Source organism: Sapajus apella, unplaced genomic scaffold (genome assembly GCF_009761245.1).
Source record: "Sapajus apella isolate SASKATOON/1434 unplaced genomic scaffold, GSC_monkey_1.0 scaffold14, whole genome shotgun sequence".
In the NCBI taxonomy this organism is placed as follows: domain Eukaryota; kingdom Metazoa; phylum Chordata; class Mammalia; order Primates; family Cebidae; genus Sapajus; species Sapajus apella.
In genome coordinates, this window is record NW_022436954.1 from 2,911,094 (window position 1) to 2,934,407 (window position 23,314).

At 40.9% G+C, this 23,314-nt stretch overlaps 1 protein-coding gene and 1 long non-coding RNA gene across 34 annotated transcripts in view; one reads left to right on the plus strand and one right to left on the minus strand.

The window, feature by feature from the left end:
* PPP6R3 (protein phosphatase 6 regulatory subunit 3) overlaps positions 1-23,314 on the minus strand; it is a 149,086-nt gene that overhangs the window by 118,081 nt on the left and 7,691 nt on the right. The window contains exon 2 of one of the 33 annotated variants that reach the window (XM_032282557.1): positions 3,492-3,584. The exons of the other annotated variants lie outside the window; for them this stretch is intronic. The gene's annotated coding sequence lies outside the window, so the exon portion shown is untranslated. The remainder of the gene's footprint in view (positions 1-3,491; positions 3,585-23,314) is intronic. 33 annotated transcript variants of the gene reach the window in all.
* LOC116554607 lies at positions 14,026-14,264 on the plus strand. Its single transcript, XR_004270251.1, has 2 exons — positions 14,026-14,074; positions 14,209-14,264. It is a non-coding gene; the product is annotated as an uncharacterized LOC116554607 (long non-coding RNA).

Genomic DNA, 23,314 nt, shown 5'->3' on the forward strand with positions numbered 1-23,314 from the left:
GTTGACCAGAAGACACAAACTGAATGTTCAGAGTAGCACTACTTGGAACAGCCCCAAACTACCATCTATCCAATGTCCATCAACAACAGAACAATCTCATATATGTGTATGAACAGTAACAAATAATCAACTGCATGCAATGAATTGTGTAATCTCACAAACAATGGCAAGAGAAAGACACAAGAGTACCTACTGTAAGACTCTATTTAATTAAAAAACAAAATTGGGCAAAACTAATCAGTGCTGTTAGCTATTAGAATACCAGCTGCCCCTAGAGAGGGCATGGCTGGAAGTTGACACAAGGAGACATCTGGGGACTGCTTACCCAGATAGATTTCAGCTTGTGAAAATCTATGTACTTTTCCATATTTCTATTATAATTCAATACAGTTTTAAAATAGTAATAATAAAGAAGAGAAGTGGGAAATAGGGAAGTTAACTGGGAGAAGACTGGCCTTGGGTGTATGGTTATTGGAGCAGGATAACTGATAGTTTCATTATACTGTTCAATTTCTGCATGTTCGAATTTTCCCCTAATAAAAAGTTTTAAAATGTATTAACATAAAACTGACTGGAGCTGCTGGTAAAATAGTAACTGGGGTAATTTTTCTGGCCACAGACAACAAAAGGTATTAAAATCTATATACTCTTTGATCCAATTATTCTACTTCTGTGAGTTGATTCTAAGGCGTTTATACTGAGCACAAAGTCGCATATAATAATGTTCAAAGAGCTTATAATAGAAAAAGAGAAATGTCTAAATATAGAGGAAGATGACACTGTGGGGAACACCACAGAACAAACAATCCAAGTCATCCACAAATACATGGCTCCTAAATATCCAACAATAAACAACAATGATCTCATCTGTACCAAGGTTATTTTATCCATCCAATGAAATACAGTCATGAAAAATGAAGCAATCAAAACTCTTAGAAAAAAACACAGGAGTAAATCTTTGTGGCCATGGTTAGGCAAAACTTTCTTAGATACGGCACCAAAAACAGGGGACAAAAAAAAAAAAAAAAGATAAATTGCACTTCAAATTAAAAGTCTTCTCCCTTCAATAACAACACCATCAAGAAGTGATAAGGAAACTCAAAGAATGGAATATTGACAAATCACATATCTGATAAAGAGTTATACACAAGGTTGGGTACAGTGGCTCACGCCCGTAGTCCCAGCATTTTGGAAGGCCGAGGCGGGCAAACCATTTGAGCCCAGGAGTTTGAGAAAGCATGGGCAACACAGTTGTGAAATATGGCAAAGTTTCTCTTCAAACAGCCTGCTCAACCTTTATTTTTTATTCTTTAAATTCCAGTACCCATCCCCCTCTAAAACCTGTTTCTACAAAAAAATTAGGCACAATAGTGTACACCTGTAGTCCTAGCTATTCAGGAAGCTGAGGTGGGAAGACCACCTGAGCCCAGGAAGTCGAGGCTGCAGAAAGCAGTGATCACACCACTGCACTCCAGCCATGTGACACAGTGAATCCCCATCTCAAAAGACAGGAATACAGAATAGAAAAGAAACTCCTACAACTCAGTAATAAAGACAAACAACCCAAGTTTAAAATTGGCAAGTAAGGCCAGGCACAGTAGACTGCTGTAATCCCAGCATTTTGGGAAACCGAGGTGGGTGGAATGCTTGAGGCCAGGAGTTCTGAGACCAGCCTGACCAACATGGCAAAACCCCAACTCTACTAAAAATACAAAAATTAGCTAGATGTGGTGGTGCACACCTGTAATCCCAGCTACTCAGGAGGCTGAGGCACAAGAATTGCTTAAACCCAAGTGGCAGCGGTTGCAGTGGGCTGAGATTGTACTAGTGCACTCCAGCCTGGGCGACAGAGTAAGACTCTGCCTCCAAAAAAAGGGCAAATGAAGCAAGCAAAATGGCTCATGTCAACAGTCCCAGCTACTAGAGAGGCTAAGGCAGAGGACTGCTTGAACGGAGGAGTCCCAGTCCAGCCTGGACAATACAGAGAGACCCCATTTTAAAAAGAAAGGGGGTATGGGAAGGGATAGGAATGGCTGAGCATGGTAAGTCACACCTGTAATCCCAGCACTTTGGGAAGCCAAGGCAAGAGGATCGCCTGAGCCCAGGAGTTCAAGGCCAGCCTGGACAACATAGTGAAACCTTGTCTCAACATCAGCAACAAAAACACAAAAAAAAAACTAGCTAGACGTGGTGGCATACACCTGTGGTCCTAGCTACTTGAGGGGCTGAAGTGGGAGGATCACTTCAGCCCAGGAGGTCAAGGCTATCATGCAGTGAGCTGTGACTGAGCCACTGCACTCCAGCCTGGGTGACAGAGACTCCGTCTCAAAAAACAAAAGTGTTGGCATGGATGCGGCAAAATCAAAATCCTAACACGCTGCTGGGGTAAGTAATGTAAAATGTTGTAGACACTTTGGAGAATAGTCTGGCAGTTTCTCAAAAGGATAAACACAGAGCTCCATATGACCCAACAATTCTATTCGTAGGTATGTATCCAAGAGAAATGAAAACACTTTCACAGAAAAATCTGTACATAAATGTTCACAGCAGCATTATTCATAAAAGCCAAAACTTAGAAACATCCAAATATCAACTGATGAATAAATAGAAGGTAATATTCCTCATATAATAAGTACTATTTTGCAAAAGAAAGAAATGAAGTACTGATATATGTTACACAGATAAGTCTTGAAAACATGGCTAAGGAGAAAAAAGCTAGTCTAAAAAAACCCACCAAATTTGCATAATTCCATTTATATGAAACGCCCAGAATAGGCAAATCTAAAGGAGCGGGAAGTACAGTAGTGGTTGCCGAGATCTGGTGGGATGAGAGAAAAATGAAAAGTGACTACTAACGGGTAGAGGGTTTCTTGTGGAATAATGAAAATATTCTGAGTGATTGCGATGACAGCTATACAACTCTACTAAACAACATTAAATTGTAAGCTTTAAGGGGATGAGTTACATCTCAATAAAGCTGTTATAAAAGAGTGATGCAATCTATATTTGCAAAGGAAGGTGCTAAGAAAAGAGTGATTTGTAAGGGGGAGGGGGAAACGACAAGATCCAGACAACAGAAGAGCAATGATATAAAGTAGAGGGATCAAAACAAAAGAGGAAGTCCTTCCAAAATAGGGAGGGGGGTAAACTCAAAACACCAGAGGATAATTCTTACGCTAACACAAAACCTAGTGAGAACCAAGGAAATAGAAATTCAGTGATCCAACAGTCAAGAAGAAAACAAAATACAACCCAACATTTGATTAATATTTAGCTTATTAATTTTTCATTTTCTTAATGAAAATCCATAAGATATTCCTCATATCCAGTGAACCAGTAAACAAATCACAAATAATTAAAATTAATTTATACTGAGAGGGGAATATAGGCAAAGAGGTCCATTCATCTACTGCTGATACACCTGCATACAGGTACCAGCTTTTTAAAAAGAATATTATAATGATATACAAGATTAATAAAAATAACAGTACCTTGGCCAGGTGTATTAACTCATGCCTATAATCCAGTACTTTGGGAAGTCTGGAGTTTCAGACCACCCTGTGCAACACAGTAAGACTTTATGTCTACAAAAAAAAAAAAAAAAAAAAAAAACTTTAACCCAGGCATGATGGCTCAGACCCATTGTCCTAGCTACTGGGAGGCTGTAGCAGGAGATATCTTGAACCCAGGATTGCAGGCTGCAATGAGCTATGATTATACCATTGCACACCAGACCGGGCGACAGAGCCAGAATCTGTCTCTAAAAAATTAAAAATTAAAAATGGCAGTACCTTTTGAATACATAATCTCATGACAATTTTTAAAAATTTATAAGACAGAGGGAATATTTATACAAAGAGTAATAGTGATAACAGCTAGGCATGTTAACTAAGAGCAATGTATACTGTAATAGAAACATTACATGAACTATCATTTAATCTTTAAAATAACTGTTATCCTTCCCCTATGTAAGCCAGGAAACTGAGGCTCAGACAGCAAATAACTACTATTTGGCAGTATCAGGACTCAAGCTCACTAGCATTTAAACCCAGTATTACCGGGTTCCTAACTGCTTTGAGCGCAGAATGAGCACAAGTGAAGATGCCCGGGAAGCACTGGAAATCAACAGAAAATCAGGGTTAGAAGTAGGTATGAGCATCATTGCACATACCTGACAAGTTCAGCCATGTAAGCAGAGACCATCCAAGGGGTAGTGTGGAAAGTAAGAAAGGCTGGAGAACAAAATGTGAAAATGGCCCAGAAGAAAATGGAGAGAGAGTCCAAGAATGGTAGGAAGAAAGCCAGGAAAATAAAGTAACGCAGACCTTGCAAATTCTACAAAGACAACTTCCCTGGATTTTGCTGCCAGAAAGATTTAAGCAACCAACGATGCTTTGAAAACCACTGTACAGCTCACATACAAGCACTCAAAAAGATGTGCTAGCTAATGTGGGCAAAGTGGAACCCTCATGTGCCCTTGAGGGAATGTAAAATGGTGCAGTCATGGAAAAACAGTATGGCAGCTCCTCAGAAAGGTAAAATCAGAACTGCCGTATGACCCAGCAATTCCACTTCTGGGTATATACCCTAAACAACTGAGAGCAGAAACGAACAGATATTTATATACCCATGCTCATGGCAACAACATTCTCAATAGCCAAAGGGCAGAGGCAATGTAGTATCCATTGATGGATAAATGGATAAGCAATATAGTATGTACATATAATGAAATATAAGTCAGCCTTAAAAAGAAGGGAAATTCTAGTCAGGTGCAGTGGCTTATGCCTGAAATCCCAGCACTTTGGGAGGCCAAGGTGGAGGATCACCTGAAGCCAGGAGTTCAAGACCAGCCTGGGGCAACATAGCGAGACCTCGAAAAATAAAAAAACTTAGCCAGGCATGGTGGTGCACACCTACAGTTCCAGCTACTAGGGAGACTGAGGTGGGAAGCTCCCTTGAGCCCAGGAGTATGAGACTGCAGTGAGCTATGGTCATGCCACTGCAGTCCAGCAACAGACCAAGACCCTGTCTCTAAAAAATCTAAAAATGAAAAAAGAAAGGAAATTCGGACACATGCTACAAAATGGGTAAACCTTGAAGATACTGTGCTGAAGAAAGCCAGTGACAAAAAGACAATACCGTATGATGCACTTTACATGAGGTACTTAGAGGAGTCAAATTCATGGAGACAGTAAAATGGCAGTTGCCAGGGACTGAACGGGAGTGGATAATGGGGAGTCAGTGTTTAATGCAAGCTTGTCCAAGCTGCGGCCCAGGAAAGCTTTGAATGCAGCCCAACACAAATTCATAAACTTTCTTAAAACATTGAGGTTTTTCTTTTGCAATTTTTTTTAAGCTCATCAGTTATCGTTAGTGTTACTGCATTTTATGCTTGACCCAAGGCAACTCTTCTTCCAATGTGGCCCAGAGAAGCCAAAAGACTGGACACCCCTGATTTAATGGGTACTGTGTTTCAGCATGGGAAGATGAAAACCATTCTGGAGATGAATGGTAGTGATGGTTGATCAACAATATGGATGTACTTAATGCCACTGAACTGTACACTCCCAAATAGTTCAAATGGGCTGGGAGCAATGGCTCACCTATAATCCCAACAATTTAGAATGAGGTAGGAGGGGTGCTTGAGCCCATGAGTTCAAGACCAGCCTGGGCAACACAGCAACATCTGTCTCTACAAAAAATAATTTTAAAAAATTAGCTGTCCACAGAAGTGTCTGATTGTAGTCCTAACTAGTCAGGTGAGGATCCTTGTGCCTATGTGATGATTACACCATTGCACTCCAGCCTGGGCAACAGAGCAAGACTCTGACACTGACACACACACACACACACACACACACACACACCCCCCCCAAAATACCCTTAACAACCTAAACACACACACACCCTGAAGACACTTAACCTTCACACACACACACACACACACACACCCCTAAATACCCTTAACAACCTATACACACACACACACACACACACACCTAAAGATACTTAACAACCTTCTGGTTTAAACACCAAGACATTGAAAAAAATTTTTTTAATAAAGACACTGAACAAGCACCAGAACCAGAGTCAAATATGGCAGGAATGGCAGAATTATCAAAGCAGCAATTTTTTTTTTTTTTTGAGACAGGATCTCGCTGTGTCACCCAGGCTGGCTGGAATGCAGTGGTACTAACAAGGCTCACTGCAACCTCAACTTCCCTGGCTCAAGTGACCCTCCTGCCACAGACCCAAAAGCAGCTGGGACTACAGGTGTGCGCCACCATGCCCAGCTAAATGTTGTACTTTCTGTAGAGACAGGGTTTCGCAATGTGCCCAGGCTGGTCTCAAACTCCTGAGTCAAGCAACCTGCCTGCCTCAGTCTCCCAAAGTGCTAGGATTACAGGCCATGCCCGGCCACTAGCAATTTTTTTAAAAACATGATTAATATGCTAAGGGCTTTAGTGAAAAAGGCAGACAACAAGCAAGAACAGAAAGATAACATAAGCAGAGAGATGGAAATTCTAAGAAATAATCGATAAGAAATGCTAAAGAAAAAGACACTGTAACAGAAATGAAGAATCCTTCTGGTGGATCCATTAGCAGACTCAACACGGCTGAAGAAAGAAACTGAGCATTACCATATGACAACAGAAATTTCTGAAACTGAAAAGGAAAGAAAAACAGACAAAAGGAAAAAAACAAAAAACTCTCAAAGAACTACGGGACAACTACAAAAGGTTTAACATATGCGATGGGAGTATCAGCGAAAAACGGGAAAGAAGCAACAGTAATGACTACTGAAATTTTCCCAAATTGTTGTCAGGCACCAAACCACAGATCCGGGAAGCTTAGGAAACTATGCCAATGAAAAGCCAACATTGGTTGGCTTCCCCTTCCCCCCTCACCACCCACCAAAAAAAAAAAAAAAAAAAAAAAAAAACCAAAAAAGCCACCAAGGAATATCACAGTCAAAGATCAGAAAATCAAAAAACTCTTAAAAGAACTTGGGGTGGGGGGGGAACTTACCTACAGGGTGGCAAAGGCAAAAATTACATCTAACTTCTCCTTAGAAACCATGCAAGCAGGAAAGAGTAGAATGAAATATTTATAGGATGGGGGGGTGGAAATAACACCAACCTAGAATTCTGCACCCTGCAAAATTATCCTTCAAAGTGAAAGAGGAATAAAGACTTCTTTAGACAAACAGAAATTGAGGGAATTCGTTTCCAGTAAACCTATGTTGCCAAAATTACTTCAGAGAGAAGGAAAATGATACAGGTAGGAAACACAGACCACACAGACAAGAGTACTGGAGAGGGAATAAGTGAAGGTTCAAAAAAAATTTTTTTTATTCCTAATTAACAGTAGTTTGTTCAAAATAATAACAGTAACAATGTACTCGATTAAGTATGCTTCCTTAAGTATGCTTCCTTACGCGTGCTTATTAAGTAAAATGAATGATAACAATGAGACAGGAAAGGGGAATCAGAAATATTAATTATTATTGGTAAAGGCATACCTCAGAGATATTACAGGTTCAGTTCCAGACTATCACAATAAAGCAAATGTCACAATAAAGTGGGTCACACGAATATTCTGGTTTCCCATATGCAAACACTGTTTACACTATAGTCTATTAAGTGTGCAATGCCATTGTCTTTTTAAAAAGCACAGACCTTAATTATAAGTATTTCACCAATAAAAAGTGCTAATGAAGCAAGCACATGCAACTGGAAAAATGACTGCCACAAACCTTCGGTTTGTTTATAAAACACACACACACACACACACACACACACACACACACACACACACACAGTATTCGCAAAGTGCAATAAAGTGAGCCACAATAAAACAAGGTACGCTTGTACATGCACTACCTGTGTAGTGTTATTTGAAAGCAGACATAGATTAACTACAGATGTATGCTGCAAACTCCAGTGTAACCCCTTAAAAGCCAAAAAAAAAACAGTAGTTTAATAAATATGCTAAGAAAGATAAAAATGGAAATCACATAAAATGATCAATTAAAACCAAAAAAGGCACAAAAAGTGTATGTGACAAAAATAGGAACCAAAAAAGGGGCAAAACCTGGAAAACAGTAATAAATATCAATAATCGCATTAAAGGTCTAAAAATACCAATTAAAACAGCAATTTTCAGAGTGTATCAAAAAAATAACATCCAACTATATGTTGTCTACAAGAAACCTAGTGTTGCCACCTTCAAGATCAAGATGGCAATGAGACCTGCTGCCTTCCTCAATAATGCCTGAGCCAATGTGTCCTTAACCACCACCAGCTTCTGTAATTCTGCCCCTACTCACCCCCTACACCAAGTAGGCCATCATGATTAATCAGGACATGCCCTACAACTACCCAGTGCCCCTTCTACATGATGAGAAAGAACATGCCTGATGTGTCCAGCCACCACCAGGAGCTCCCAGGTCCTCTAGGACACAAGCTTCTAGTGGCCAAAGAAACTGTGGGCACCTCCATTAACAGGGAAGAGGCCGTTCCCCTGTGGTTCCCAATAAAAATATAAAAACCAAAACCACTTTAAATATAAAGACACACATAGATTAAAAGTAAAGGAGTGGGGGTGGGGCTAGGCTCACACCTATAATCCCAACTCTTTGGGAGGCCGAGATAAGAGGAATGCTTGAGCCCAGGAGCTCAAGACCAGCCGGGCGAGATACCACCTCTACAAAAAAAAATTTTTTTAATCAGCTGGGTGTGGTGGCACACACTTGGAGGCTGCAGTGAGCTATGACTGTGCCACTGCACTGCAGCCCAGGCTATAGAGCAAGATCTTGTTTCTTTACAAAAAAAAAAAAAAAAAAAAGAAAAAAAGAAAAAAAGGGAAGGGATAGGAAAAGATACATCATGCTAACTCTAATGAAAAATAAAGAGGAGTAGCTGTATTGATTGCAGACAGAGCAGCCTTCATAAAAAGGAAAGTTGTCAAGGCTAGAGAGAGGCATTACAGGCCAGGTGCAGTGGCTCACATCTGTAATCCCGACACTTTGGAAGAATGAGGCGCGTGAATCACAAGGTCAGGAATTCAAGATCAGCCTGGCCAAGAAGGTGAATGTCTACTAAAAATACAAAAATTAGCTGGACGTGAAGCCAGGCACCTGTAATCCCAGCTACTCAGGAAGCTGAGGCAAGAGAACCGCTTGAACCCAAGAGGCAAAGGTTACGGCAAGCCAAGATTATGCCACTGCACTCCAGTCCAAGCGACAGAGTGAAACTCTGTCTCAAAAAAAAAAACAAACAAAAAAAAAAACTTATAGAATGTTTTAGTCTCAAGAGTAAACCCTAATGTAAAGTATGGACTTTTGATGATAATGCGTTAGTGCAGGTTCATCAACTCGAAATGTACCATTCTCCTGAGGCATGTTACTGCAAAAGTGTGGCGACAGGGGTACATGGGAACTCTGCTATATATTTTTTTGCTCAATTTTGCTGGGAACTTTTTTTAAATGATGAAAAATGCAAATTTTATGTTACATATTTTCCCACAATTTTTAAAAAAGATTTGCTAAATTGGTCATTTTTAGAATTTAAAAGCAATGTCGTATCTCATTTTGAAAGGAGATAAACAAAATAGATTTCTAAGAAAAGTTTTCTTCCCTTTGCTTAAACATTTGTACTTTACATGCAAAGACAAAAGAGCAAAAGAACTCAGCTTATAACTCACTGTTTTATTTCCACACAAAACAATGTAATTCTAAAGGCTTCTAAGAACAAAGAATTTCATTACACCAAACTAAAAGCCAGCTGAATTGTTTGTGATAATAACAAAATCTAAAAACCCTTAATATGGAAAATGGCTATAAAGTATACCCTCAGTATGCAGCTAGTAAAAAGAAAGAGGTAGGCCTATTTGTACTACATGGGACTCAGTGAAAAGCGATGAATGAAAAAAGAACCATACAACAGTATGGTGCTCTTATATTTATATAACACACACATACCCAACAAATACACAGAAAAAAATCAAGTAAACACAAAACTAGTAACAGAAGATGGAAAATATTTGGAAAAGATGATCAGAATGGATTTTAGCCTTCTCTATAATTTTTTTTCAAAATAATCACATATTAAATTTTTTTAAAAAGCTAAGACTTGCTATCCCAAACCAAAAGAAAAAAGTCAATTGACTAAAAATGTTTACAATATCCTACACCTCTATAGTCAAGACTTCAAAACCAAAGCCAGAGTCCATAAAATAAGCTACTATTAACTTTTAACCACTTATTCTAAGTTTATGACTTCTACACTATAAAACTTGCAAAAACAAAACATTCCACAATTTCAAATTACCCAGAGTCATTTTCTATGGAAAAGGGAGGAGATTTTTTTCCTCTTTTTTTTTTTTTTTTTGAGGTGGAGTCTCGCTCTGTTGCCCAGGCTAGAGTACACTGGCACAATCTTGGCTCACTGCAACCTCTGCCACCTGGAATCAAGCAATTCTCCTGCCTCAGCCTCCTGAGTAGCTGGGATTACAAGTGCCCACCACAGTGTCTGGCTAATTTTTATATTTTTTTAGTAGAGACAGAGTTTCACCATGTTGGCCAGGCTGCTATTGAACTCCTTCCTGATCTCAGGTGATCCGCTTACCTAGGCCTCCCAAAGTACTGGGAATACAGGCATGAACCACCACTCCCGGCCAGGAGAATTTTAATGATTCTCATTTTACTCCTGAAGCTTAGAAAGGGGAGATAATTTGCTCAAGGTCAGACAGCTAGTCAGTGATCAAACCAAGGTTCTAACCCAGTTCTGACCACCTTGACAACCCCCATCCTAACCATTATGGCTAGACTGTCTCCCTCCTTCTGGTCTGCTTCATCTTAAAGATGACTATCTCACACTCATCTGGAAGGAATAAAGAGTTAAAAGGAACACATGTAAAGAATTACGCACAAGTGACAATTTTATAGGCACTCAGCAAACAAAAAGGCACACCTACCTGCTGCAAGGAAGGTGAATAAGCACGACAGGCTGCTGAAGGTTTACACCAACCATGAGGCACTTCACTGGTGATAGATAACAAGAGCTGAAAAATGTTAGGCCTGACAATATAGTAAACAAAGAGAATGGACTCTACTTTCTTCTGGAGATAGATACAAACATGCCCAGTGACGTTTATCTTTAATCCTCACAACAATTCTGCTAAACCAGTTCTCTCTCTCTCTAACCCATGTCCTCTACAATTCTTTCTTTCTTTCCTCATAACCCTGAAAGATGATCAAGCTTTGCTCTTTGAAGTTTGATGAAGTTACATTGCCTATGCATTTCAAACTCCTTGGCTCCATTGAAAATTACTAAGATACTATCAAGGCAGTTAATTATTAACCCTGTGCTTCTGGGATCAGCAGTATACTCCTGCTGCCACCAAAGCCCCTAGCCTTCCTCAATGAAGGCCATGGCAGAGGCAGAGACAGGACCAGAACTGACAGGATCTGCTACCAGTGTGTCACAAAATGAACTCCAACACTAGTCCCAGCCTATGTGTCCCTCCATGGCTCTTGTTTCTGACTGCCTCTTTTTAATTTATTGGCCAAAGTAAGGCAGGCTTTTAATTCTTTTTAATGTATAAAATAGTCCCTCCCCTCTCTTGAGATAGGCCGTGTATTATAAATGCTGAACTCTACTCTCTTCTTTCCTCAAGACAGATTTGGCTCGTGATCTATTTTGATCCATATCCCTTCTTCCAGATTGTCTTTAGTGTTCAGTACTTGGCTGGAGTCAATGTTAACATTTTCTAGCAACCAAATGATCCCATTTCAAAATGGTAATTATCCTTGAAATCTTTCCCATTTCTGGATATAAAAAATGAGCTAACTAATGTAAAAGAGTTGAAAATCTCTAAGAAATTCCTGAAATTGACACAAGAACACTCCATATTGAAGGAGGGGGAAAAATCCTATTTGCTAACTCTTAACAAAATGAAAATCCCCTGTTGTAATTTTTAAAATATTTTGCATCCTAGCTGATGCTTATTCAAAACACGTATCTGGTGCTTAGTTATTTGGATGTATCAAGACACCAAAAGAATAATCGAAAATAGCAGATAATACCAGCTACCTAAAAATAAAAGAAAACAAAACATCTGTTGGACTAGCCAACATGAGGAGCACTTTACGCCCAGAATATGTAAAAATCCTGGACACGGTATTAAAGCATCTCTTTAAATGAAAAGCTATGCTGATAAAAACAAGAAAATTCTCACGGCTACCTCCATCCCTACCCTAGAAGCTTGTTTCATAAGAAGCCAAGTTCTACCAAGGTACAGAATATTGTCTATTCTGTTCTTTGGTAAATACCAAGTGCCCAGACAGTATCTGGTACAGAAGAGCTCAGTAAATATTTGTTGAACACTGACTACAAATGTACTGAGGGCATTTGGCCATCGTTAAACTAGAGCATGGCAGACAAAGATTGGTTACCAGAAAATCAAAACCAGCAAACACAACAAGAAATAAACTTTCAGAAAGAAACATCAAAAGATCAGACCAGAAAAGCATGCAACCACTGGTATTACCTACAGAATATATGGTCAATATAGCCAAAACAACACATTATAGAAAATATACTAAATATAAGATCTAAACAGAGTACCAGAAAGAGATAACTGAAAAAGCAGGTGAGACATATCAAAGCAAAAATGGCTGAGAATTTTTCTTTTAGTTGAAGAAATATACCAGGCCAGGTGCAATAACTCACACCTGTAATCCCAGCACTTTGGGAGGTCAAGGCAGCAGAATCACCTGAGCCTAGGAGACCAGCCTGGTCAACATAGTAAGACCCTCTCCATAAAAAATACAAAAATTGGCCAGGCATGGTGGCTTGCACCTATAGTCCCAGCTACTCAGAAGGCTGAGGTGGGAGTATCACTTGAGTCCAGGTGTCCGAGGCTGCAGTGAGGTAGGACAGCACCACACACTCCAGCCTGGGTGATAGAGCGAGACTCTGTCACAAGAAAAAAAGAAAGAAAGAAACCAACCCTCAGAAAAAGGACAAGAAGAACTCTACATAAATAATTCTTAGTGAAATTGAAGAATAAGGGGAAAAAAAGACTTTAAAAAATGGAAGAAAGTGTTCAGACGCTAGAGATTACCTGCAGAGGAACAACTGCCTTCTAACTTCTAATCACTCTCAATACCAACAATGGAAAAAGAAGATGGGAGGTGCTGTCAAAGTGCTAAGGGAAAAGATCATGGAGCCAGAACTGGGTATTAGGCAAAATAACCTTTTAACAATGACAACATAAAAATATAGGCTGAGCGTCCCTAATCGAAAAATCCAAAAATCAGAAATGCTCCAAAATCCAAAATTTTTTAACACAAGTAAAAAATTCCACCTTTGACCTCACGTGACAGACTACAATGTATACAAACTTGTTTCACATACGAAATTTCAAATATTGTATAAATTTCCTTCAGACTAGCCAGGCACAGTGGCTCACACTTGTAATCCCAGCACTTTGGGAGGCCAAGGTGGAAAGATCATGAGGTCAGGAGATTGAGACCATCCTGGCCAACACAGTGAAACCCCATAATTACTAAAAATACAAAAATTAACTGGGCATGGTGGCATGCACCTGCAGTCCGAATTACGCAGGAGGCTGAGGCAGGAGAACTGCTTGAACCTGGGAGGCGGAGGTTGCAGTGAGCCAAGATTGCACCACTTCACTCCAGCCTGAGCGACAGAGCAAGGCTCTGTCTCAAAAAAAAAAAAAAGTTGGCCGGGTGCAGTGGTGCACCCCCGTAATCCCAGCACTTTGGGAGGCCAAGGCCACAGATCACAAAGTCATGAGATTGAGACCATCCTGGCCAACATGGTGAAACCCTGTCTACACAAAAAATACAAAAATTAATTAGCTGGGTCTGGTGGCACACGCCTGTGGTCCTGCTACTTGGGGGGGCCGAGGCAGGAGAATCACTTGAAACTGGGAGGCTGAGGCTGCAGTGAGCCAAGATCATGCCACTGCACTCTAGCCGGGTGACAGAGCAAGATTCCGTCTCAAAAAAAAAAAAAAATTACCTTCAGATCATGTGTATAAGGTGTATACAAAATTGAATTTTGTGTTTAGACCTGTGTCAGATCCTCAAAATACTTCCTTATGTATATACAAATATCCTAAAATCTGGAAAAATCTAAAATCCAAAACACTTCTGGTTCCAATTATTTGCATAAGGGATAGTAGACTGGTAATAATAATGCCTAATTTGTGAGATTTCAGGAGCAACAAAATGAAAATTAGACAATAGAATATAAATTGCAATGGGCATAAAGTGAAGTAGTCTATGGTTCTTATCAGGGTAAAGATATTAATTACCTTTTAGGTTCTAAGTTAAATAGGAAATGTCTAAGACTACCAACAAAAAGAAATGTATAATTTCTATATCACTTGATGTACATACAGGGGTAAATAGGAATAAAGAAAAAAATCCACAATACATAAAGCAAGTAAAGAATATGGGGGGGACCAAGTTAGAAAGTCCAAAATACACAGTAGAAATAAAACAAATATTTTCATCACAATTACCATAAGGGAACTAACTCATCAGTTTAGAGTCAAATTATAAACCATAATCTAGCTTTGTGAGGCTTTTAAAAGGCATACGTAAAACATTAAGGCCACAAAAAAGCTTGAAAGGAAAAGGGCAGAAAAAGACATATGAGGCAAAAAATAACCAAAAGTCACTTGTCATAGTTACATAACACCTTGACAAAAGATACTTAAGTTTTCAGCCTATATATATACTTTAGTGGAAAATATTCATCGAAACAAAGATCTACAGAATGACAAATTGTACAAAGTCACAACCAAGTTTAAAATTCTTAACTTGGTTGGGCATGATGGCAGGACTGTTTGAGCACAGAAGTTAATGACCAGCCTGGGCCCAGCCCGGTGGCTGACACCTGTCATCCCAGCACTTTGGGAGGCTGAGGTGAGCAGATCACTTGAGGTCAGGAGTTCAAGACCAACCTGGCCAACATGGTGAAACCCCATCTCTACTAAAAATACAAAAATTCGCATAAAAATACAAAAAAAAAAAAAAAAAAGCGTTGATTAGGTCATGAGGCCTCTGCCCTCATGAATGGATTAATGTTGGTATCTGGAGAGTAGACTGGGTTATTCAGGGAGTGGCCTTCTGATAAAAGGGTGAGTTGTTTCCATCCACTCTCAGTGTCCTGTGCATGCAAAAAAAAAAAAAAAAAAATAAATTCGCTGGCATGGTGATGGACGCCTGTAATCCCAGCCAATCGGGAGGCTGAGGCAAGAGATCACTTGAAATCAGAAGGCGAAGGTTGCAGTGAGTCGAGATCGTGCCACTGCACTCCAGCCTGGGCAACAGAGCAAAACTCTGTCTCCAAAAAAAAAAAAAAGACAGCCTGGGCAACATAGTGAGCCTGTCTCTACACACACACACACACACACACACAAAATCTAAAGTTACAAATGCAAAGCTAAATCTGGGACTACAGAATCTGACAAATTTCCCATCATAGAAGGTAAAGATGCTCCTGAATTTACCATGGGGTTGGTTATGTCCCAATAAATCGATTGTAAGTTGAAAATTTTATATATATATTTTTTCCCCTTTTCCTTTTTTTTTTTTTTTTTTTTTAAGATGTCTCCGCCTATCCCTCAGGCTGAAGTGTAGTGGCATAATCACAACTCACTGCAGCCTCGACCTCTTGGGCTCATGCAGATCTTCCCACCTCAGTCTCCTGAGCAGTTGGGACTCCAGACACATGCTGCCATACCCAGCTAATTTTTTTATTTTTTGTAAAGATGGGGTCTCCCTATGTTGCACAGGCTGGTCTCGAACTCCTGGACTCAAGTGATCGATTCTCCCACCTCAGACTCCCAAAGTGTTGGGATAACAGGCATAAGCCACTGCACCTGGATGAAAATGAATTTAATACCCAGATAAACTCATCAGAGTTGAAAAAGCATAAATTGAGCCATCATGAAGTCCAAATGCTCCTCAATGGGGTTATGTCCTAAAAAATCTACCATAAAGTGGAAAAATCCTAAGTCAAACTATTGCAAGTCAGGGACACCCAGTGTTGTGTTCTAACACCCACTCCTAACCCCACCAGCTAACAGAACAAACAGAAAAATTAAAGACACTAGTTTGAACTGACATGGAAAAGCTTCACTTTAAATTTGGAAATACACATTTTTTTAAATTACACATGGAATAGTGATGAAAATCTGTACAAACTAACGTTAGCCTTAACAAATTTCAAAGGATCCAACTCACATTAGACCACATTTTATTAAAGTTTTTTTTTTTTTTTTTTTTTTTTTTTTAAAGAAACAGGGTCTAACCCAGGCTGGAGTACCATGGTGCAATCATAGCTCACTGCAGCCTCAAACTCCTAGGCTCAAGTAATCCTCCCACCTCAACTCAGCCTCCTGAGTAGCTGGGACTATGGGTATAAACCACCACACTCAGCTAATTAAAAAAAAAAAAAAATTGCCAGGCACAGTGGCTCCCGCCTGTAATCCCAGCACTTAGGGAGGCCAAGGCGGGTGGATTATCTGAGGTTGGGAGTTCAAGACCAGCCTGACCAACATGGAGAAACCCCATCTCTACTAAAAATACAAAAAATTAGGCGGGCATGGTGGCGCATGCCTGTAATCCCAGCTACTTGAGAGGCTGAGGCAGGAGAATCGCTTGAACCCGGGAGGCAGAGGTTGTAGTGAACTGAGATTGCACCACTGCACTCCAGCCTGGATGAGACTCCGTCTCAACAAAAAAAAAAAAAAAAAGAAGTTAAATATTAGAGATTAATTACAAATATGATAGTTTCACAAGATATGAGTCAGAATTTCATGCCAATATATTTGAAAATACAGACAAGAATAAACCATTTTTTAAAACATATACTACCAAATGTGACTCAGGGAAAAAACAAAGACTTTAATTATCCTATAAATATTAAAACATCCAAATAAGTAATTTAAAAATCTGAGACAGAAAACACCAGGCCCCCATGGTCTTACAGGCAAGGCTTACCAAACCTTCAAGTAACAGGTAATTTCCTTTTACATAAACTCTCAAGAGAACAAAAATGAGGAAATACTACAGCTTATTTTATTAGACTACAATAATCTTGAGAATAAAACTCATCAAGGTTTGATACAAAAAAGGAAAATTACAGGCCAATCTCACCATGAACATGGACACAAACCCTAAGGCATTAGGTAAGTTAAAAACGGAAAAAATACAGCATTTCTTTTTTGAGAAAAGAGCAAGGACAAAGGATTTAAGTGAACTTTCCTCTAAAGAAGATATACAAATAGCCAGTAAGATAGTGGCACATGCCTGTAATCCCAACACTTTGAGAGGCCAAGGTGGGTAGATTCCCGGAAGCCAGAAGTTTCAGAACAGCCTAGGCAACAAAGCCAAGACCGCTGTCTCTACAAAAATTTAAAAAATTAGCCAGGTGTGGTGGTGCATGCTTATAGTGCCAGCTACTTGGGAGGCTGAGGTGAGATGATCTCTTGAGCCCAGGAGTTCGAAGCTGCCATGAGCTATAATCATGACACACTGCATTTCAGCCTGGGCGACAGAGCAAGACCTTGTCTCAAAAAAAAAAAAAAAAAAAAGGATAAGTGATTTTTTAACATGCAAATAGCCAATAAGCTATATAAAACGACACTCATCAGCATTAGCCATAAGGAAAAGGTAAATCTTCAAAATGTTAGTTACCACATTATCTAACAATTTCACTCCTACCTATATGCCAACAGAAATTAAAACATGTCTACCCAAAGACTTCTATGCAAATATTCACAGAACTATCATTCACATTAGCCAAAAAGTAGAAATCCAGTAATAGAGAGACAAAAATAAACAAGCCAGAGTGTTTTTCCTATTCTTTCGATTAGCAATCAATGCAGACTACTTAAGTGACCACACATCAAACAAGCAATCAGTTCTGCGGCAGATACAGGTGGGTGTCCTCCAACTCAATTCCAACACTATCTACCTGGGAGACAGTCGGATCCCACAAGACTGCCCTCTACTTCTGATGCGAATTGCAAGCTCCAGGTGACTGTAACTGTGCTTCCCACCAACCATGAATTTGTGTTCCCATAAACCGCTCCTTGGGTTTGATTAATTTGCTAGAGTGGCTTACAGAACTCAGAGAAACAAGTTTACCAGTTTATTATAAACAGTATTACAAAGTATACAGATGGAGGTCAGGTATGGTGGCTCACGCCTGTAATCCCAGCTCTATGGGAGGTCGAGGCGGGCGGATCACCTGAGGTCAGGAATTCAAGACTAGCCTGGCCAACATGGTGAAACCCCGTCTCAAAAAAAAAAAAAAAAAAAAAAAATATACAGATGGAGAGATGCACAGGGTAAGGTATGGGGAAAGGGGCTGAGAGCTTCCACACCCTCTAGGGGCACACCACCCTCCAGGAACCTCCCATGTAATCCAGGAAGTTCCTAGAACCCAGTCCTTCTAGGTTTTCATGGCAGCGACATTACTTGGGCACAAGTGATTAAATCACTGGCAGCTAATCAATTCAACCTTCAGCCCCCTCCTCTCACTGAAGGCTGGGGGTGGAGCTGAAAGTCCCAACTCTCTAATCAAGGCTAGGTCTTTCCAGTGACCAGCCCCCAACCTGAAGCTACCTAGGGTCTGCTAGCAATCAGTCAACTCATTAGCATACAAACAGACACTGATCATTTTGGAGAGTCCAAAGATTTTAGGAGCTGTATGCCCAGAAACCATGCCAAGGATGAAAATCAAATATATATTTCGCAGGAAACAACACAGATGTCCATCAACTGATGAATGGATAAAATATGTGGTATACCCATACAATAGAATACTATTCAGCAACTAAAAAGAATGAAGGTCTGATACCGATACGTGCTAAAACACGGTTAAAACTTGAAAACATGCTAAGTTGAAAGAAGCTGGTCACAAAAGACCACATATTGTATGATTCTATTAATATGAAATGTTCAGAATAGTCCAATGGGTACAAGGTGGTTCTTTTGGTTGTTGTTGAGGGATAATAAAAATGTTATGAAGTAGGGCCGGGCGCGGTGGCTCACGCCTGTAATCCCAGCACTTTGGGAGGCCGAGGCGGGTGGATCACGAGGTCAAGAGATTGAGACCATCCTGGTCAGCATGGTGAAACCCCGTCTCTACTAAAAATACAAAACATTAGCTGGGCATGGTGGCGCGTGCCTGTAATCTCAGCTACTCAGGAGGCTGAGGCAGAAGAATTGCCTGAACCCAGGAGGTGGAGGTTGCGGTGAGCCGAGATAGCTCCATTGCACTCCAGCCTGGGTAACAAGAGCGAAACTCCGTCTCAAAAAAAAAAAAAAAAAGTTATGAAGTTAGATTGTGGTGATATACAGTTCTGTGAATATATTAAAATCCATTCAGTTGTACACTTCACATTGATCCATTAAATGGTATGTGAATTATCTCTCAATAAAATTGTCATTCTTAAAAAAAAAGCAAACCCTGAAATGTAAGTTTACACCCACCAAACTGGCAAATATTAAAGACAGACCATACCAAGAGAGGGCAAGGATGTAGGACAGTGCTGGTAGTAAGGTGAAGAGGTACAATCATTTTGGAAAACAATTTGCACCATCTACTAAAGTTGAAGATGTACATGTCCCACTACCATGCAATTCTCTACGTGGTTGATACCTTGGAGAAACGTATCTGCACTTGTTTAGGGCAGCATTCCTTCTTACTAGAAACAATGACATTCTCCAATGGCAGGACAAGGAAGACAATGAGACATATGCAGTCTGCAATATAACGGAGAAATGAAGAGGAATAAACCACGACCGCACGCACCAATTTGGACAGACGTCCCCAACTGCACACCTTCCCATCCCGGCTTTCCCACCAGGTCCCACCATCATAATCACTCCCTGGCCCCTCTCTTGCTTTGCTATTTTTGCTTAGGAAAACCACAACTTCAGTTAAATGAAGCATTGCCTAATCTTCTTCCAGGAACAATGACAAATTGTGCTGTCTTCACTGAAACTCAGGAGGACTGCTATCCTGAGGTAGGCCGTTCATTCACACACATTCTTACTTTCCCACAGAATATTTCATGCTTCCTCCTCTCTTCTCATACCCCACCAGCCCCAACTCCCCCTCATTCTCACTGACGGCTGAAAACTCTTCCATTTCACCAAGAAAAAAAAAAAGAAGCCAACATCCACATGCTCCCACTATCCCATCTCCCCTAGCTATTTGCCCTCCTCCCATCAGGGAGGAGCTCATAGATGCCAACTCTCCACATGGGCACCCACCTATTTCTTGCTGCCTTCCCAAGAATGTGGCTCCAGCAAGGGTCACCTCTCCTAATTCATCATGTCATTCATCCTCTAGAGAATTATTTCACCAACACTGCAAAAATGCTGTGGTTTCTCCCATCTCAACACCACCTCAGGATCCCAAATCTCCCTTCATTGCTGTGGCAAATCCCATGATGGAGCCCTCTCTACTTGCCTTCCTCTTCTCTCAATCCTTGTGAATGCTCCCTTCCAGGCTTTTCCTGCACCACCATGTGAGAACAGCTCTCATCAAGATCATCGATCCACGCTGCCAAAGTCATGGGACCAGTCTTGGCCCTTATCTCAGATGACCTTACAGCAGCAGCCCTGGCAGAGGTTCCCACTCCATCCTCCATGAAAGCATTTTCCCAAGGCTCAAAGCTGCTCCTTCCACCCTCCAGGCTGCCGTAGAGCCTCATTCCTTCAGTGCTCCCACTCAACCTGGGGACTGTTAAGTGCCACCTTAACACTGAAGACTCTCATTTCCGTCTGCAACTTGGATCTCTCCCTTGAGCTCCAAATACCCCAATCCAACACGTCTCCAATCTGCTCTCTAAAAGCTTTACAAACTGAACATGTGCAAAACCCAACTCCTGTTCTTACTTCCACAACCTGTTCTTCCCATTGTCTTCTCTTTCCTTATACATGGCAACTCTCAGCAGCAGCAAAATCTCTGGTATCATCCTTTACTCCTCTCTCACACCCACTCCAATCTGCCAGCAAATCCTGTCTGCTCTTCCTTTTCAAGAAGGATCCAGAAGCAAACCTCTTCTTACTCCCACCCCTGCTCCTCTTCAGTCCCAGCTGCCATTACTGCTCTCCTGGATCACTGCCAGAGCCTCCAGCCTCCCTCCAGCAGCACAGGACAGTTATTCTTAACTTCAGGGGGACCTTTAGAAACCATATCATGCCACACCTCTGCTCAAAACACCAAGTGACTTACCCATCTCACTCAGAGAAAAAAACAGAATCCTAACAATGGCTAGTGTGACCTATCATTCCCTCCCCATCTCCCCCATCCATCTGGCCTACTCTCCTACTGCCCTCCCTTAGGCTCCCCACTCCAGCCACACTGGCCTCTCTGCTGCCCTCCAACACAGCAGGCACACCTACTTCTTAGCACTTTGTCCCGATGATCCTCCAGCTATAATGCTGCCCCTACCCGATTCCCACCCACAGCCTTGCGGCTGGATCCCTCCACTCCCTCCACTCCGGCTGACCACTGCATCTCAAGCTAAAGACAAGCAGCAACCCCCCACGTCCCACCTCCCTGGTTTACTTTTCTCCCTGTTTGTATTATCATATGGCTACTGTATCTTCCATTTATCTGTTAATTGTCTTTCTCCTTACCAAACTGTAAGCTTCATGAGAGCAGGGACTTTTTATCTGCTTTCCTTACTGTTAACATGCCCAGCACTAGAATGCTGTCTAGGACATGGTAAGTACGCAAATATCTGAATGGATCACAAAAACAATGTTGCCTGGGGGCAAAAAAAGAACAAAATGATTCCATTTACATCCTTTAAAGGCATGCAAAAATAAAGTTACATTATATAAGGATCCATTCATAGTCTGCAACACCATAAACTCAAGCACAAAAATGATACATGCAAGACACTTGCCTTGGGGAGGTCAGAAACAGGGAAGTGGTCAGAAGAGGACACAGGTAGCCAAAGGTATGGCAACATTCTATTTCCTAAGCTAGTTAGTGGGTACACAATTGTCGGTTTTAATGTTTAATAATATCTGGACACATGCTGATATATACTCTTTGAATATATAGTTCAATTACAAGTTAAAATAAAAAACAGCCCAGGCACAGTGGCTCACACCTGTAACCCCAGCACTTTGGGAGGCCAAGGCATGGAGGATCTCGATCAGGAGATCGAGACCATCCTGGCTAATGCAGTGAAATCCCATCTCTACTAAAAACACAAAAAATTAGCCAGGCATGGTGGAACACGCCTATAGTCCCAGCTACTCAGGAGGCTGAGACAGGAGAATCACTTGAACCCAGGAGGCAGAGATAATAGTACGCCAATATTAAGCCACTACACTCCAGCCTGGGCAACAGAGTGAGACTCCGTCTCAAAATAAATACATACAATTTTTAAATAATTAAAAAATAAAAATAAAAAACAGATTAGAGGCCAGGCATGGTAGCTTGCGCCTGTAATCTCAGCACTTTGGGAGAACAAGGAGGGAGGACCGCTTGAGCCCAGGAGTTCGAGACCAGCCTGGGCAACATAGGGAGCTCTTGTCTCTACAAGAAAAGAAAAAAAAATTAGCTGGGTATGGTGGCATGTGCCTACAGTCGCAGCTACTTGAGGCTGAGGTGAGAAGACCGCTTCAGCCTTAAGTAGCTGCCTGAGGTTGGTCAAGGCTGCAAGGAGCTACACTGCACTCCAGCTTGGGACTCTATCTCAAAAAAATAAACAAAAACAAAAGAGATTAGAGCAGGCACTGGCAAACTACAACCCACAGGCCAAATCCAGCACTCTGTCTGTTTTTCTAAGTAAAGTTCCACTGGAAGACAGCCACCTTCATTTGTTTACAGATTGGCTATGGCTGCTTTCACACTACAAAAGTAGAGTTGAGTTCTTACAGACACCATTTAGCCTGCAATGCCTAAAATATGCACTAACCGGACCTTTACAGAAAACGTTTGCAGACCCTCAACAGAGTTGTCTGGTTACAATGTAGAAATTAAATGCAAAATCAAAAAGACCCAATCATCTGTTAACATATATTGATCTTTCACAAGGCGTATGTGACTATCCATACATGTTGAAAAAACATGGTTCTGGCTGGGCAGTGGCTCACGCCTGTAATCCCAGCACTTTGGGAGGCCAAGACAGGCAGATCGCCTGAGGTCAGGAGTTCGAGACCAGCCTGATCAATATGCAGAAACCCTGTCTCTACTAAAAATACAAAACTAGCCAGCACAATGGCATGCAC